Source organism: Mesoplodon mirus (assembly GCF_964341445.2).
Source record: "Mesoplodon mirus genome assembly, chromosome: 6".
NCBI classification, from domain to species: Eukaryota; Metazoa; Chordata; class Mammalia; order Artiodactyla; family Ziphiidae; genus Mesoplodon; species Mesoplodon mirus.
The window spans coordinates 120,148,347-120,166,531 of NC_138982.1; the positions used below are offsets into that span (position 1 = coordinate 120,148,347).

Genomic DNA, 18,185 nt, shown 5'->3' on the forward strand with positions numbered 1-18,185 from the left:
ATCGCTTGTGAAACCATTTGTATCTGGTGATTTCTTTAAGGAAAGGTTACTAGTTATTAATTCAATTTATTTATACATATAGGGCTACTCATGTTATCTGTTTCTCCTTGTGTGTATTTAGATTGTTCTTAATCCTTCTGAAACTATAAAATATACTTGATAAAATTTGAAAATGCCTACAGAGATTGCCTCAAAAAGTAGATTTATAGATCTAGAAAATAGAATGAAGCAGCAAATGGCTTAAATTAAAAAAAAAATTTACAGTAGGAATGTGAAGTCAGTTTCAAAATTTTAATCAGATCAGTTAGAATAGGTCATCATCTTTCTATTACTTAAATATTTTTGTCTGTTTGTATGTGTGCTATGAGTCTGTGTGCATCATCATTTGTTACCCCAGGTAAGAACTTAATTTTTTTTCTATTTTGATAATTGTATATTGTGTTATGTTTTATTTTAAATCTTTAATGGAAATATTTACTTAGTCATTTAAGATCATTTTCCTTATGATAACTTGAGTCATTCCATTCCCTGATCACATTTAATTTACATTTAACATTTATTTGAAGTTCTTTCTCAATGTTTTATGGATATTCTCATTAGGAAACAGGTGTCCAAAGTACTGTGTTATTTACTTTGGAGTAATAATGGGCTTTTGTGCACAATGATGATGTCTTAGATTTTATTTTTTAAACGTTAGGATTTCAAGAGATACGTGATCTTTTTGGTCTCAACTAGCGTGGAAAATAATGGAACTGCTTACCAAAAAAAAAAAATAAGAGAAACTAACATTCATAATTTCACAGAAATAATGATGTCTTTAGGCACTTTAAGACAATGACGTCATGAAGCTGTTGGGTGACCAAAAATATACTAGTTTTTACAATACAGTAACTTGTTTATTAAAAGTACTTGAACATGTGATAATTATCAATATTGTCATAACACTCTATGACATTTACTAAACCACTTAACATTACCTAATGCCTCAGCATTCTGAAGTGCTCAACAAAAAGAGTGCCAATTTTCTTTAGAATTGACTGTTCAGCTATCAGTTTGCTGACTAGACAGAAACATGAGATCAGGGGCTGTTTTTTCATCCCACACAACACTTAGCACTGTGGTCCCCCCACCAAACACACACACAAAGTCAGCATTAAATAGAATTTTTGAGAGGATAGGTGAATCAAAAGATGAATGAATGTTCACCTCCAAATCAGCTGGTGGGTAAAACAGCATCTCATTGCTTTGATAATGTCAGTCATCTTTTCCTTACTTCTTCTGGTCAGGTATATTGGATATTGGCTTCTTCTTTCTCCTTCTACCAACTCTACATGGAGATATCATTGATTCTTACATAGAGGTTGATAACCTAATCAACAAAGCAACTAAATAATCATATTCATGGGTTCTGCCCAACTTCTGGGGTAGTATACAAGTGTTTACCAGGGATTGGGAATCTTAGGGCTGTCTTAGAATTCTGCCTGACACAACAGCAAAAGTATTCCTACTCGAATCCATTTCCCATCATTATTTTGCTGCTTCCAACTTTATGTAAGTGGAATGTCCATTCTTAACCATCTGGACAAATATGGCTTCCTTTGGGGATATTCTGATTAACCCCTTGACTTATTCTATCTTTGATTATTTTCAGTCTCACCTCCTTTGCTTTTATCCAGACTTTCTTGCAAGGCACACACATTTCTTTTCCATCTTCCTTTAGAGTCTATTCCATTTGTAAAAGTCATTTGAACTCTCCCCTTAGAAAGACTAACCTTTTATATTTCCACCTCTTGATATGAAATTTCTATCTAGTACCAGGCTTCAACTGTAAGTTGTCCATGGATCAAAACTATCTTGCAAAATCAGAAGTCTATGTTCCATTTTTTATTGTCCTAAAGGAAAAGCTAAGCACCTATTTATTCCATAATTCTTTTCAAAGTCTGTGCCTGTTAATTGTGCACACAGAATTTTATTATGTACCAGACAATGGCTTAAGCATGGTATTCCTGTTCAAAACATGAAAATGAGAAGTATCATGAAAGAATGGCAACTGTGTCATATTTTTCTTCATTCTTAACACCATGTACAGCTTTTATATAAAACTCTGCCACATATGTAGTTTTTCCTTTTCCTGGAAAATGTAAATAATGTACACTTCCTTCATAAATTACATGCTCTATTGAATAAAATCAAACACCTGAGTATAGAAACAAATTTCAATCAACAATAAGATAATTTTTCACTCATTTTTACTTAGACATTGTATTAGTTTTCTCAGGTTGCCATAAAAAATACCACAGTCTGGGTGGCTTCAAAAACAGAAATTTATTTCTCACAATTCTGGCAGCTAGAAGTTCAAGATCAAGGTGCCTGCAGGGTTGGTTCCTCCTGAATCTCTTTCCTTGACTGCAGGTGGACTTCTCCCTGTGTCTTTGCATGGTCTTCCCTCTGTGTGTATCTGTGTCCTAATCTCTTCTTGTAAGGACACTAATTATATTGCATTAGGGCCCACCCTCATGACCTCATTTAATAGTTCACATCTCCAAATACTGTCACATTCTGAGGTTCTGAGAATTAGGACTTCAATAGATGAATTTTGAGGGAGGGGAACACAATTCAGCCCAAAACACTCGTGATGTGAAGTAACTGCTTTGTGCACAAGTGTCTAAGGAGAAGATAGCAGTGCAGAATGCAGTGTAAGAGAAGTAATTACTGAGATGAACAAATGTTACTACAGGGCCACCATTTTATAGCTACGGCAGAAGTACACGGAGCTATGTAATTATGGGTAATAATTTTCTTGGTAGATTGTAATAGACTATTCAGAGAAACCTGTTGAATATTTTCTTGAATTGAAAGAAAGAGGCACAAAAGAAACCATTTCCCAGCATTTTATTTGATTCCATTAGAATTTTTAGCAGCTAATTATACTCTGCTATGTAGGAAGCCAGATCCAATGGGGATCTTCTGGGTTAATATGTGTATTACTTTCAGGATGAGATAATAACTCACCTGTTATACAATATTATCAATATTATCTTGACATGCATTTTTAATGAATTGGGTCTTTCAGTTTATGTGCACTCATCAAACCTAATAGTTCAACCTCTCTATAAGCATCTTCACTTTCTATCTGAGAAAATAACATTTTATTATAAAATGATAATTTTTGTAACTTTGCTCTCTCATTTCTAAGATAAAAAAACAAACATTATTTTGGGGGCAGAAATAGAAACAAAGTAAACTCTCCATTAAAGCAAAAGAAACAACTTTTTGAAACTATCCCTGGAAGTACTTTTACAGTATATCAGAAATATTTCTTTTTTGGTCATCTTCTGACTGCAGTGTGAACCAAATTAGTTATGTTAAAAAGATAAAAGTCTTACTGGCTACTTGCCCTAAATGAAGAGACATCCTTCTACCCCCAAGCAACAACAGAAACTAAAATCCCTCTGTCTTCTCTCACCATTGTTGTCCATAATGAGGAATTTGGTCAGGAGTAAGAATAACTTGGTTAGAGTCCATGTTATCACACTCCTCTCAACTTCTCTACCTCTTCCACATGTTGAATGACTTCCTGACTTATTTTCTGCATATATGTAATGTTTGTCTCCTATCTTGGGTGCAATAGCTCTTAGTTATCAGATCTCTTCTCCCTGATACATCAGATAATTTTGACTATTATTTAAATTGTGCTTCTCCTGACTAACTTCTCTTTAGTTTCCTTTTCACTTTAGACTACCAATGGGCATGTTTTAATCTTTTACAATTCAGGATTTATTTTCCCATTCAGCCTAATAGCTAAATAAGCTTAGAAATTTAGGAAAGATAAATTGGACCACTTTGTACTTTTCCATATAAGGAAAACAAACTACTTGTGTGCTTAGATGTTGCTTCTGGAGGAATGTTCCAGAGTATTAAGCAGTAAGTACCAACTCTCAGGATGATGTGAGTCTCTGATCCTGTGATACCAACTTTCCATCTAGGTAGGGCCAAATAAGTTTGGATTGGGTTGAATGGGTACCATCTTTGTTCTTAGAAGTGCTTGGTATAAGTCTTGTTATTGTTACACACAAGGGTTATTTTAGTGTTAATTTGAATACATCAGAAGAATTTATGTTAGAATTTCAAAGAAATATATGAATCTCTATAGCCTTCAAATCTCAGTTTTCCTCTGTGATACAAAATATCACTCTTCTTTAAATAGATCACAAAATTATTCCAAACTACAAGATCCAAACGCTGAACAACAAACAGTTCATATTTACCACGAGGAATAGGGTTAAATTTTGCTCTCCAATGACAAATCCCAACCCAGAACAGATTTTAGCCAGGCAGCTAGCAGAGCTCGCTGGGTGAACTGCACAAGCCATGTTGGGTGCAGAGCTCAGAGCCGGAAAGCAAACAGCTGCTGTAGCCTGATTTGAGTTAAAATAGTGTGAGTGTTTAGTCTGGCGCACGGCTTCAGGGGAGATTGGCAGCTGGGTCAAACAAAGTCCTTCCATTGGCTCTCTTCCCAGGCAGCTTCTGCTAGTATTTAGGTACTAGTGCAGTGTAGGGCCCTTTCTCAGGCAAAACCTAACATCTGACCGCACCCTCTTTGCTTTTTCCAAAAAAAAAAAAAAGAAAAAAGAAAAAAAAAGAAAAAAAGCTTCTTTTTCCTTCTTTCGTTAAGATAAATTCTCCAGTAGACAACCTCTCCCACTAATTGTGTATTAGCAATGTATTTTATCTTGAGAGCTGGCACACTGGGCTCTCAACGTGGTGTGGAAGGCAGCCTGTTACAGTGCTGGATTCATAAAAGGCCCTTTATGGTTTGTGAAAGAATATCTGTGTGCTTAGGCAGGAAACTTTTTGATCTGCAGAAAAGCCAGAAGACATCTAGGTAAGGCTGCGTATCAAATCTACTTTTTTGGGGAAAAGTTGGGCAGTGAGAATGATTCATCACAAGCGACGTGAGTTTGGAGTGTGCCTGTTCACTTTTGTAGAAGTTTAAAAGGTACTATTTGTTTGCTTATTTTTTGTTTGTTTATTTAAATCTTAAGGGAATACTGTAGTCTGCATTTTTAAGATTTTGTTTTCTGCTGTTGAACTGATTATACTGGATATAGGGTTTTATTATATAGCAAAATCTTTGTAAACTGCCGTAGAAAGAAAGTGTATTTAGAAGGGAAATTGACAAGTTTTAAAGAGTAATTGTACAATCATTTGAGGACAGAGGAACGCTGCATTAGACTAACAAGGGTTTAATTACCAAAAAAAGTTTAATGTTGCTTTGGAAGGAATATTAAGTAAGTTGTCTTTGTCTCTTACTTTTTAATTTTAGTCGCTGATTTAGCCTGTTGGGTCACATTTTTTGTTAGTGCTGAAGGCTGCCATGAATCCCTAATGAGGCCCCTTTGCACATGATTTTGGCACTTGGCCAAAATCAACTTCCCAGCGGCAAGCTTTCTCTAAAGAACCTGGAGCAAAAAAAAAATTTTTTTTTTATTAGGAATCATGTCTGAGAGCTTCCATAACCAGTTGTGTAGGCATGTCAAAATGACTTTATACAGTAAATATGAAACAAACATTTAAAAAACTTTCCTTATATTGTTGCTTTGAGAATTATGAATTCCTGCTTGTGGCCACCTAAAATACGTTATAACAAGAACAATCTTAAAGAAGAAGGTTTACCGATTTTTTTGTTTTTCTCAGCAGACCAGAGTAGGGATGGTCATCACACTGAGACGTATACAGTACGAAAGGGTTATTCAAAACACTTCAGGATAAATAACAGATGAATTCTTAAAACTGTTAATCTCTGTAAGTAATACTCAGTGAACAGTAAGTAATGAAGTTTTCTAGAAGTTTTGCTGTGCGCACAATTCAGCTTAACCTTTTTAAAATGGGATTTTTGTATATTTTAAATATCATGGTGTTTGGGATTCTAAAAAATGTTGGCACTTTTTTACAATTTTAAAAGTGTATTAACACCCTGATGGTATTTATAACAAATGTTTTAAAAGTGCTTGATATATAAACATGACTGAATAACTTTAAATAATTGTATTTAATTGCTGTTATGCAATAAAAGTGATGATTTTTTTTTTTATGAAAGAAAGGTCAAAGGCACTTTCATCTAATTTTCGGAACTGTCAGTTTTTATTTTAGTTAACTGGATTTTGTCATGTAAGCCGATACGTTACTTTATACTCCAGTATTTTAAGAGTTAAATTCACAGGTTGCAGTGAAATACCTTAGTAATCAGATATTAACAACCTCAGATTTTATGTAACCATTTTCAGCAATATATTTAGACATTAAAAATAGACACACTGCAGTATATTTAAAAGCAGAAAAGTAGGATCTCGGTTGCCCTGTTGTTTTTTTTTAAGAAATCCTATTATACTAAATGCTATTTTGCCTTATATGTTAGTCTGTGGTAATCTAGAGTGAAACTTTATTTTTCACTTTACAATAATCATATTTCTTTTTAAAATATTGATGAGAGCCTGATTTATTCTTTAAAGAAACATGAGTTAGAGCTGTCTTACTAGGTATGTTTTTCATATATTTATCCCTATGTTTATCTTCTCTTTTTTATTACACAGTATAAAAGATTGCTAATTGGGGTCATAAAGAAAAAGAAAATTAACTTTAAGTAAATTTTAGCATTAGAAAATGCATCTGATTTCTTTCAGATCAATTTAAATATATATATAATTTATGTATATATAAAATATTTTTTGGTATTGCTGTATTTACATTGCTATTAGTTGCACTGAGGCATGGAGTGTTTGAAGTTACCCTATCAGTCATCATTAAAATACAGAGATGCTATAAATTGGGAAAGAGCAGTACGTATCTACTATTTATAGATATTTACCTGGATAAGTTCTGTACTTCCATGTGAGTTCGCAGTTGAATTCTCATTTAATGTAATCTTCCATATTCTTAAAAAAAGAAGTTAATATATAAGTTAGATATTTCAAAATTTGCATAAAGCAGGAACATTTTTATCATTTACTATCATCAAACAGGTGCAGGAAAAATAAGATAGCTTGCTTATTCAGCAGGGTTCTTGCTTAAAACATTATTTTTGAATTCTATTTTTATTTTAATCTTAGCTCTCATAGATACAATATTGTCTTGTTTCCATTTTTTTATTTTTTAATTAATTATTTTGCTTATTTGAAATTGACAGAATGTTTCTCTAAAATATACTGAAAAATGTTTCAGCTGATGATTTTAGCTGTTGTTGTGGGATTTTTTGGTTAATTAGAGGCCATAGCAAAATAAATGCCATAAAATATCGAACTTTTAAAGTACACAGGTATGTTAGTTTGTGAGTTCCGAAGAAATTTAATTCTATAAAATTACTGACAAACACTTTTGAGTTGAAGGAGAAACAAGTAAGTAGTGAGAAAAATTTAAGTTATACACTTTAGCTAAATTTACTAAGAAATTTACTGTCTTTTGCTATAGCTATGAATTGTAATTGCATATTTCAAAAGTGTAGGCTTTTTAGCAGGCTTATTAGCTAATTTTCCTTTTGGGGCCATAAATGCAAAACACTGATTACATTTTTTCACTGAGTTGACATTTTAAAACAATATTAAGGATACAATTACTTTCAAAAAGAAAAATATTTTGATATTTTTGTTAAATTTATTTGCAAAGAACAGTTGGAATAATTTGCTTTATTCAGCATTTTTCCCAAGCTTTTGGAAATACTAAAACCTATTCCACTTTACCATACGGAAACTACTTCACTCTTCAGAGAAAGTGAATTTCATTTGTAGTTGTCAATTTAGATTATGGGCCTTTACCGTTTTAAGTCTGACAGTGTTTTGGTTTGTTTCAATTATGCAACAGGCACATAAAATGCTTTCTCCCCCCCACCACCCCCATTTAAAAGAGCTCTTAAATAATTAAGTATAAAATATAATTCTTGTTGAAAAGGAAACTTTAAAACTGCAGTGTTTTATCCACGATTTTTAAAATGTGAGAAATGTTACAACAGGGCATTTTGGATGAGCATTTTATCATTTAAATGAAATGCTTTGTTCTAAATGATAAATTCCAGCAATGAGATAAATGTATCGCTGCATTAGATAGAATATAAGTATTGAATTTTGGCACAACTTCAGTGACCTCTGCCATAAAAGATTGCTATATGTGGGATGATCTTGGATTTGCAATAACAAACATAGATGGTGAAGCACGTGAGAAACCGACCTTTGTTGTTTTGGAGGAATTATGTGCTAAAAGTCAAGAGATACTTTTCGTGTAAACTGCTGATAAATATTTTGTCATTTAATTAATAAAATAAATCTTGAACATTAAAGAATTAATTACAATTTAAAAAATGCATTCGTAAGACTTTTTCCACAGAAATAACTGCAGTGTATTATTCTTTTATGAGATGAACAAATGTCATATTTCCACGCAGCTAATATTTAACTATAAATTAGATAACCAAGTAGTTTTTTAAATGTTATGCTTTGATTTAAACACAGTTAATAGTGAACAAAAATAATGTTCTCTGGTTTTGACTTTTTCATATAAAAGAATGGTTGATTTGCACTTGTTGCATTTTTTACTTAATAATGGTTGAATTTTTAAATTATCATAAAGTAAATATTGCTATTTGATATCGTTTTTAAACATGGTAGGGTTTATTTTATAAGCGACCTGACCTAGTATATATTTAAACAATGGTTATTTATATTTAGCTGTATAGTCTTCTTTCAGAGTCAAGATCAGCAAAAGGCCTCTTTTTTGGTGCTCAAAATTTTTTCTAAAAAACTCTTTAGTTTTTAGTTTTCTCTTGTTTATGTGTCCAGGTACGTCTGCCAACCTGAGTATCTGCCTACATCCTGAGATATCTGTCTTGTGAGCATTAGGTCAGAAAGTGTAGTAGTAGGCTCTAAGTTTATTCTTATTCCATATTCCGCTGAATAAATGAAGATTTTGAGTTTCTTATTGAGATCTAGTCTACATATGAGTCAGTATAAAGATCACATCAAATCTGATGATTTTGATATTTTGAAGCAATGAATATCCTGTGTAAGTTAGTGGCCATTTACATGTTTGTGTAGTGATTCTAAATATATGACCATTATTAGTTTTAAAGATTTACTAATTTATAGGAAATGTAGAATGCCATCATTTGCTTAAAAAATTATTAATATTTACTAATTTTATAATTGCCTCCACTTAGCTATTATTGAAATGTTACATAACAGTTCTCCTTAAAAATATCATGAGACTAAGTCGTGCCTTGCTTTCCATTTCTCCCATTAACTTAAGAGGTCATAATGTGTGTGTTGAGGGGTGCCTGAAAATATTTCAATTTTTTTTTTCTTTCCTGTGATTATCAACTACTTTACTATTTGCAGAGATTTTGAAAGGAATGATTGTGTATTTTTTTAATGTTTATGTAAATGTGAGGAATACATGGGCTTTCTGTGGACTTCAGTTTAAAAAACTAAAATAGAAAATAAGATGAAGATTAATGACATGGTGTATTTTTATAGCAACTAATTACAACTTGCTATTCATACATAAACAACAAACTGGAAAGATACCCAGTGGGTTCTGAGAGCAGCCTTCACTTAAGAACTGCTGAGAAAGTGGTGGCAAAGGGATGATTTTGGTCCAGTCTGTATGATCTATGGTGTTTCAGGCCCGTGCAATCATTTCCCTGTTGAAATCCTCTAGTCTTGCTTCAGAGCCCCCATAACACTAATCTCAGAAATTTTTACAGAGAGGGGTTGCAGAACACATTCTTTCTTGTTGTTCGCTGGAGGGTCCGTGATTGGGGTTTCTTTGGCAAAGGCAGTGTTCTTCTCTGTATAGTGATTTAAAAAAACAAAATCACAGTTTGGGTAGGTCAGCTCAATCAGTTGGCCAAATCAGCATAATAACCAAGCCAACTCAGCCTTAACAAGGATAATTAGTTTTTCATTCTTGCCTAAACCTGGGCACTTTCCTGAAGAATGCGGACAGTTGTGCATGAAAGGTTGAGTTGCTGAAAACTGTACAACATGCATTTTCTACTTGTGAATTACTAAACTGTGTATTGTGATCAAAATAGTTTATATCAATATACGTTGTGTGTGCAAAATATTTAAACAGTGAAAGAAGCAATCTTCCTGAAATTAAATATGTGGGATTAGCTTTATTATAATTTTATTTGAGATGTCATCTGTAAATTACTTTTTAAAAGCATTCTTTAAATTTTTTTCTATTAAGGCATAATAATTTAGATATGAATTTTTTGCTAGTGGAGCAGTTTTTGAAAATTATATGTATGTTGCCAGTGCTTATTCTTTAGGATTCTAACCTGATCACATGTTCTTTCCTCTCCATTCCTAGGGTTCATTCATAAATATTCTCTGGAGGGATTTTTTTTTTTTTTTGTCAACAGCCAATTTTAGGTACATTCAGGTAGCTTGACAGTTAAAATGTTGATGCACAGAAAATCTCTGTTCAAGTGTGATTTAGCTATTTCTAAAACATGTTCGATTGTCAGGAAATGAATCAACAAGGATGTAGAAATAAAGAACGATTTGTAATTTTGGCAGATGAAACAGAGCAATAATCAGTTCAGAATATTTATAGAATGATAATATTTTTCTATTGACATATTTTGTGCCAACAAATTTAATTTAGAAACTGCTATTTGTTACTAGAAGCCAGTAATTGACTTTGGTGATCAACAGTTCAAAATGTCTGATATAAGACAAAGGGCTTATTGAATGAATTGGTCTTAGATAAAATGTAAAGCTATTAGGCTACCTCATATCTGGAATTTGTTTTAATTTTCAATACCCAAATCATTAAATTTGAAGGTAGGAGTATTTGCATATTTTCTACTTTCAGAATTAGCCAGTCTACCTATGAAATTTGTTCCCTGCTCTTAAATAAGTTAACAACTTAAGAGTAATCAAATATCTTACAGTTTTCATCTTCCATTTTAATGCCTACTCAAGATGAAACTTGTAGTAGCTAAATCACATAAAAGTCTGGATTAATAGTGAGATGAGATTATGTAGCCCAAAATGAAATTATATATATAAAGCACAGGCATTTACTAGCATTTCCGTGGTCAGATATACAAATTGCATTGCAGGTAGAGCTTCTCCTTTCTCACTTGAGGAAAGTGCAATCAAAAGTAATTTACAGATGTGCAAAATGTACAGCTGTGCTCTTCTAAATTTCACAGAAATGAGCTAAATTGTAATGGATTTAAATTGGATTGGAAGCATCATTACTAGGTTTACTAGTTAAAGGGAAGTAATATCTATGAGTACTTGGGACGATGTATATCTAAGTGACAGCAGAACCATTAATGTATTGGAAATTACAACCAGACCAAAACATGCAGCAGGTTTTGTGCAAATCAATTAAGTGTGTAGATCCCCTCTATGTACTCTATGCCTTTATGCCATTTACATTATATACTCCCTGACAACATGCAAAATGATCCAAGTACAGCTGAAATATATGTTTATGTGTGTGTGCATGTTCACAAGATGATGTGTGTGTGTATGTGTGTAAGAGATCTTTATGTTTTCTTTCCCTAGTGGTAAGGAAAATATCAAGAGTAGGATGTAAGTACATTGGTAAAAATAGGGAATACTAGTAAACTGTCTTTGTCTATTGGATTATAAGCAATGACCATGAACATACATCTCTGGAAAATCAGCTTTTTAAAAAAATCCATGCATTTCACTTGGAGCTACTTATATACTCAATAGCAATAAACTACTGTCATTAATATTACCTGAGCAGGTAAAGACCTTTATTTTATTGAAGTATAGTTGATTTACAATATTGTACTACTTTCAGGTGTACAGCAAAGTGATCCAGTTTTACAGTTATATATATATACATTTTTTTCAGATTATTTTCCACTATGGGTTATTACAAGATATTGAATATTGTTCCCTGTGTTGTATAGTAAATCCTTGTTGCTTATCTATTTTATATATAGAAGTGTGTATCTTTTAATCCCATACTCTTAATATATACATTCCCCCACTTCTCCCTTGGTAACCATAAGTTTGTTTTCTATGTCTGTGAGTCTGTTTCTATTTTGTAAATAGATTCATTTTTATCCTTTTTTAAGGTTCCACATGTAAGTGATAGCACATATGCTATGCACATATGTCTTCCTCTGTCTGACTTATTTCACTTAGTATGATAATCTCTAGGTATATCCATGTTGCTACAAATGGCATTAGTTCATTCTTTTTATGGCGGAGTAGTATTCCATTGTGAGTGTGTGTGTGTGTGTGTATATATATATAATATATATACACACACACCACTTCTTCTTTATCCATTCATCTGTTGATGGACACTTAGTTTGCTTCCATGTCTTGGCTATTGTATATAGAGCTGCTGTGAACATTGGGGTTCATATTGGGATAAGAGTTTTTGTGTTTTCCAAATATATGCTCAGGACTGGAATTGCTGGATCCATTTTTAGGTTTTTAAGAACCTCCATACTGTTTTCCATAGTGGTCACATCAATTTACATTTTTCACCAACAGTGTAGGAGGGTTCCATTTTCTCCACACCCTCTCCAGCATTTATTATTTGTAAACTTTTTGGTAGTGGCCATTCTGACTGGTATGAGGTGATACCTCACTGTGGTTTTGATTTGCATTTCTCTAATAATTAGCAATGTTGAGCATCTTTTCATGTGACTGTTGGCCATCTGTATATCTTCTTTGAAGAAATGTCTGCTTAGGTCTTCTGCCCATTTTTTGATTGGGTTGTTTGTTTTTCTGGTGTTGAGTTGTATGGGCTGTTTGTATATTGCAAATTAACCCCTTGTTGGTTGCTTCGTTTGCAAGTATTTTCTCCCATTCTATAGGTTGTCTTTTTGTTTTGTTTCCTTTGTTGTGCAAAAAGTTTTAAGTTTGATTAGGTCTCATTTGGTTTTTGGGTTTTTTTTTGCTTTTATTTCTTTTGCCTTGGAAGACTGATCTAAGAAAATATTGGTACGATTTATGTCAGAGAATGCTTTGTCTGTGTTCTCTTCTAGGAGTTTTATGGTGTCATGTCTTATATTTAAGTCTTTAAGCCATTTTGAGTTTATTTTTGTGTGTGGTGTGAGGGAGTGTTCTAACTTCATCAATTTATATGTAGCTGTCCAGCTTTCCCAACACCACTTGCTAAAGAGACTTTTATCCATTGTATTTTCTTGCCTCCTTTGTCAAGGATTAATTGACTGTATGTGTACGGGTTTATTTCTGGGCTCTCTATTCTGTTCCGTTGATCTCTGTGTCCGTTTTTGAGCCAATACCATGAGGTTTTGGTTGTGTAGCTTTGTAGTAGTGTCTGCAGTCTGGGAGGGTTATATCTCCAGCTTTGTTATTTTTTTAAAAAAACTTTTTATTTTATATTGGAGTATATCCGATTAACAATATTGTGATAGTTTCAGGTGCGCAGTAAAGTGACTCAGCCATACGTATACATGTATCCATTCTCCCCCAAACTCCCCTCCCTTCCAGGCTGCCACATAACATTGAGAAGAGTTCCCTATGCTATACAGTAGGTGCTTGTTGGCTATCCATTTTAAATACAGCAGTGTGTACATATCAATCCCAAGCTCCCTAACTATCCTGTCACCCCATCCTTTCCCCCTGATAACCATAATTTCACTCTCTAAGTCTGTGAGTCTGTTTTTGTTTTATAAATAAGTTCATTTGTATCATTTCTTTTAAGATTCTGCATATAAGCAATATCATATGATATTTCTCTTTGTCTGACCTACTTCACTCAATATGAGAATCTCTAGGTCCGTCCATGTTACTGCAAATGGCATTACTTCATTCTTTTTACTGGATGAGTAATATTCCATTGTATATATATATATACCACATCTTCTTTATCCATTCCTATGTCGATGGACATTTAGGTTGTTTCCATGTCTTGGCTATTGTAAACAGTGCTGCAATGAACATTGGAGTGCATGTATCCTTTCAGACCATGTTTTTCTCTGGATATATACCCAGGAGTGGGATTGCAGGGTCATATGGTAGTTCTATTTTTAGTTCCAGCTTTGTTCTTTTTCCTCAGGATTGCTTTGGCAATTCTGAGTCGGTAAAGATGTGTTCTTGACCAAGTTTCTTTGGGCTTGAAATAGACTTCTTTTCTTTGCAGCTAGGAATAGCCAAACTTTTCTAAAACTCTTCTGGGAAGGTGTGTTGATGGTTGAAGGAAGAAGGGGAAATGGAAGGTGAATGATTGCATGATTGCATTTGGCCAGGGAATTAAAGGGCTTTTACCCTGTGTAAGCTCAGAGATTTATTATAATCAATCCATCAGTATTTCAACAATAATTTGCTTTTCTAAGAGTTTTACTAAAATAACTGCAAAAAATTGACCTTGGAGGTAATTAGAAAACTGACTCATTGGTTAGGAGTATGTTGATGGAACCCTTTATCTATCCTGCCTACAACCTTTTTTTCAAGTGATTGACTTCTGCCATTGAAAGTGTTATATGTGATCAGTTATTGATGCAGTGGTTCAGATCCTGTGCAGAGGTCTTCATATAGCTCACCTCCCTTAATCCTTTAACTAACCATGAAAGGTGGGAATAATTATCCCTATTGTATGGATGAGAGTTCTTAGAGTGCTTAAGTAATTTTCTTAGAGTTCCTGGTCTAGTAAATGTCCATGTTAGGATTTGAACCTGTGTTAATGGTGCTTCTAGTCCATACTATTTTCCATTGCACTATAAATTTAATGATTTTGACTTTGAGAGTATGAGGAACATTAAATATAATTCTCTGATTTAAAAGCTCTTTTTTTAACAGTTGAAGAAACAAAGTTCTGAAAGTATTAAAAATCAGTCATAGATGGGGAATAGTGAGAGATATTTTATATAATAGGTATTTTTTAATATATGAAGTACATTTAACGTTGTTTAAGTTAAGCAATAGCCAGTGACCAATAAAACACTTTTGATCATAAGAGTTTTTCTCCATAAAGAAATGATGATGTATATGGGTAACGATTGCATTTCTAGTATGAGGCTGTTTTGCACATCAGTGGCTTAAAATATTAAGAGCTGTGGAATAGTACAACAGGGGGAAAACATTCTCTCAGTCAGGAAATTTCACTAGCTTGTTTTTTTAACATATATGTTATTATAACCAGAAAGGTACAGGAATTGGAGAGGCACAGTGATTTTTCCTTGTGGTCATCAATAACACCCAGTGCCCCTGAGAAGAGCACTATCATGGCATTCCACAGAAGCGGAGACTCAGAATGCTTCCCATAGTGCTTCACTGCTCTGAAGTAGGTGTTCCCACTAGATGATGGCATCTCTCTAAAATTCAGTTTGTCCATATCACAGGCTGTGTAGAAAGAAACTTGAACTACATTATAGACCACTTGTTAGTAAAAGTTTTAAAATTAGATTTCTAACTTCTGTTGATTAGAGTAAGACTTAAAAGAAATGAGGATATGGGCGTAAAATGCATTTTATAAAATTGTTTATTTTACTTCAGTTAAGTTTTATGTAATGCTGGATACTATTTTTTCAAAATATCTTGATGAACATTGAAAAATTTGGTCCAAAATCACTTTTCCAACACTCAGATATTTGATTTATTGCCTTTTAGAGCTGTGATCATTGAATGCTCTTTCTTTAACTTCCTTATTTTATCCAGGAGAAAATTGTGACTTAGAGGGAAAAAAAAATGGTTTTTCTGCTCATGGTAATAATACTAGAGCCTGGAAAGTTGGCTTTGAATATAAACCTCCCTTCAAGTTTGTATTCCTTTCTTTACATAAGGGCCTCATTTATATCCAGCTAGCAAATGTTCTGTTTTCCTCTTTTTAAAACATTAGTGGTATGGAAACAGAATAGAAGGGGGATTTAGCTTCATTATTAAATGTGAAATAGACTAATAAAACGTACATATAATTGAATATAACCTTGCCATGAATTATTGTTTCTGTAAAGTCACATTATTAAAAGTTTCTAGTTTATAATTTCATCCTTGATTTATATCCTAGATCACTCTGATCCTTTAATGAGTTTTGTTGAAATGTTCACTTAGCATCCTTTCTGAAAAATTGAAGATAGTCCTTTGAAGTTTTTATTTCTTTATGAGATTAATTTTTTTTAAGTGGAGATATTTAACATACATGATTCTTAACCATACAGCTGGGTGAATGTTTTACATATGTGTAAATATATGTAATCATATGCATACATGTAATCTCTCATATCAGATTTATAAATTTCCAGCATCCCAGCAGACTATTTCATGCTCTATTGATATCTATCGCCATAGATTAGGTTTACCAGTTTTTTATTTCATATAAATAGAATCACACAGCACATATACATTTTTGTCTGGCTTATATTACTCATCATTTTGTCCATGTGATTTTCCCCATTTGCATATATCAATAGGTTGTTCCTTTTTATTGTGGTGTAGTATTTTTTATGTGATATAGCAACATTAATTTATTAATTCTACATTATTGGTTGTTTCCAGCTGTCTTTACATAATCTTTATTTTTTTAATTTATTTTTATTTTTATTTATTTATTTATTTTTTGTGGTACACAGGCCTCTCACTGCTGTGGCCTCTCCCGTTGCGGAGCACAGGCTCCGGAAGCACAGGCTCAGCAGCCATGGCTCACGGCCCCAGCCGCTCCGCGGCATGTGGGATCCTCCCGGACCGGGGCACAACCCCACGTCCCCTGAATCGGCAGGTGGACTCTCAACCACTGTGCCACCAGGGAAGCCCTTTACATAATTTTTAAAATGTAGATCTGGTGTCAAAAATGTAGAAGTCAGTTTTTCTCTCTATTAGATTAAATATGAAATAGAATCACTTTAATTAAACCATTAAAGGCAGTGATTGCTTTACATAACTTACTCATGCATATTTGAACTACGTGACACAAGGACTCAGCATCACTATTATTAATGGAAATATTTTCTGAAGCGGAGAGCTAGTATGTATTATTTTAAGTAGATGCTACATAAGTATTTGAAAATATTTAAACCTTTAACCATTATTCTTTTGCTTTTGTTATTGCTTTGTTATACATATATGTAACTATAATTATAGGTTGGCCCACATATGCATCTTTGTAAACTCAATTATCAATTTTTTTAAACTCACTTATCAATATTTTTAAAGTCCTTATGGATTGCTGAAATTTTATGGTGTAGAAAAAATTTAAACCATTGTCTTTGACAAAGAATAATTTGGAATGATTCTGAACATATTTAACCTCATAATTTCATATATGAACAAAATAAGATCCAATATTTTGACACTAAGGATATATATTTGTTTGAAAGTAATGCAAATAGTTTTAAAGAGATTTTTGTTACCATTTTCTGTCTTTTTTTTTTTTTTTTTGGTTCCAGGTTTCCTATCATTCTATATTCAAATTTAAGATGATTTACTCTACTAGGAAAACACAAACATTACCAATAAAAATTGAAAAGCTCTTTGTTGTAGAATAAAATAAGATTAAATTGTTGTTTAGATGTTATTAAACAACTCACCTATTGAGTTATTTACTAGCTTCTATTGAGTACATCGCCCAGTGCTAATGAATATATTTGTTACATTGTCTTTATTGGTAAATAATCTGGGATTGCCATTTGGTATTATTTACACACTAATAAGCAACTGCTTTAAATAAAATAAATAACATTAAAGTAATGTGTTAACATGTAGTTTACAAAGTCCTTTCACATAATACCCACATTAACTCTGGCAAGGAGAAGATATTGCACTTCCCCAACCTGAACAGTGAAATAATTGATATCCTATAGTTAGTAGAGAATGATCTATGAACTGTACTAGGATTTTTTTCCCACTCTAATTCTGTTATCTCTTATTATAAGAAACTACATCTCTGTAAATAATGGAACCCCATTTAAGAGGCCCAGGGAGAATAGTTTACTACATTTTTCCAGAATATTTTTTAAAAACTGGTTTTATTTATATTTATTGCACTACAAAATTCCCTTATAATATGGAAATTTATCATCAATAAATAATAATTTGTCTTTACAGGTCTTTCAGGGGTTATATTTTAAAGACACTTTAGCCTCTAAAAACAGTGGTACCACTTTCTAGTATTTTTGTTTTTATACAACCAGTCCAAATTTGGCTGAGGTCAGTGATGCTTTTTATTATTTT

At 32.8% G+C, this 18,185-nt stretch overlaps 1 long non-coding RNA gene across 1 annotated transcript in view; it reads left to right on the plus strand.

The window, feature by feature from the left end:
- The first annotated feature begins 4,757 nt into the window (after nt 1–4,757).
- Nucleotides 4,758–18,185, plus strand: part of LOC309806814 — a 118,270-nt gene continuing 104,842 nt past the window's right edge. Inside the window, exon 1 of the long non-coding RNA XR_014294447.1 lies at nt 4,758–4,885. This is a non-coding gene — a long non-coding RNA (uncharacterized lncRNA). The remainder of the gene's footprint in view (nt 4,886–18,185) is intronic.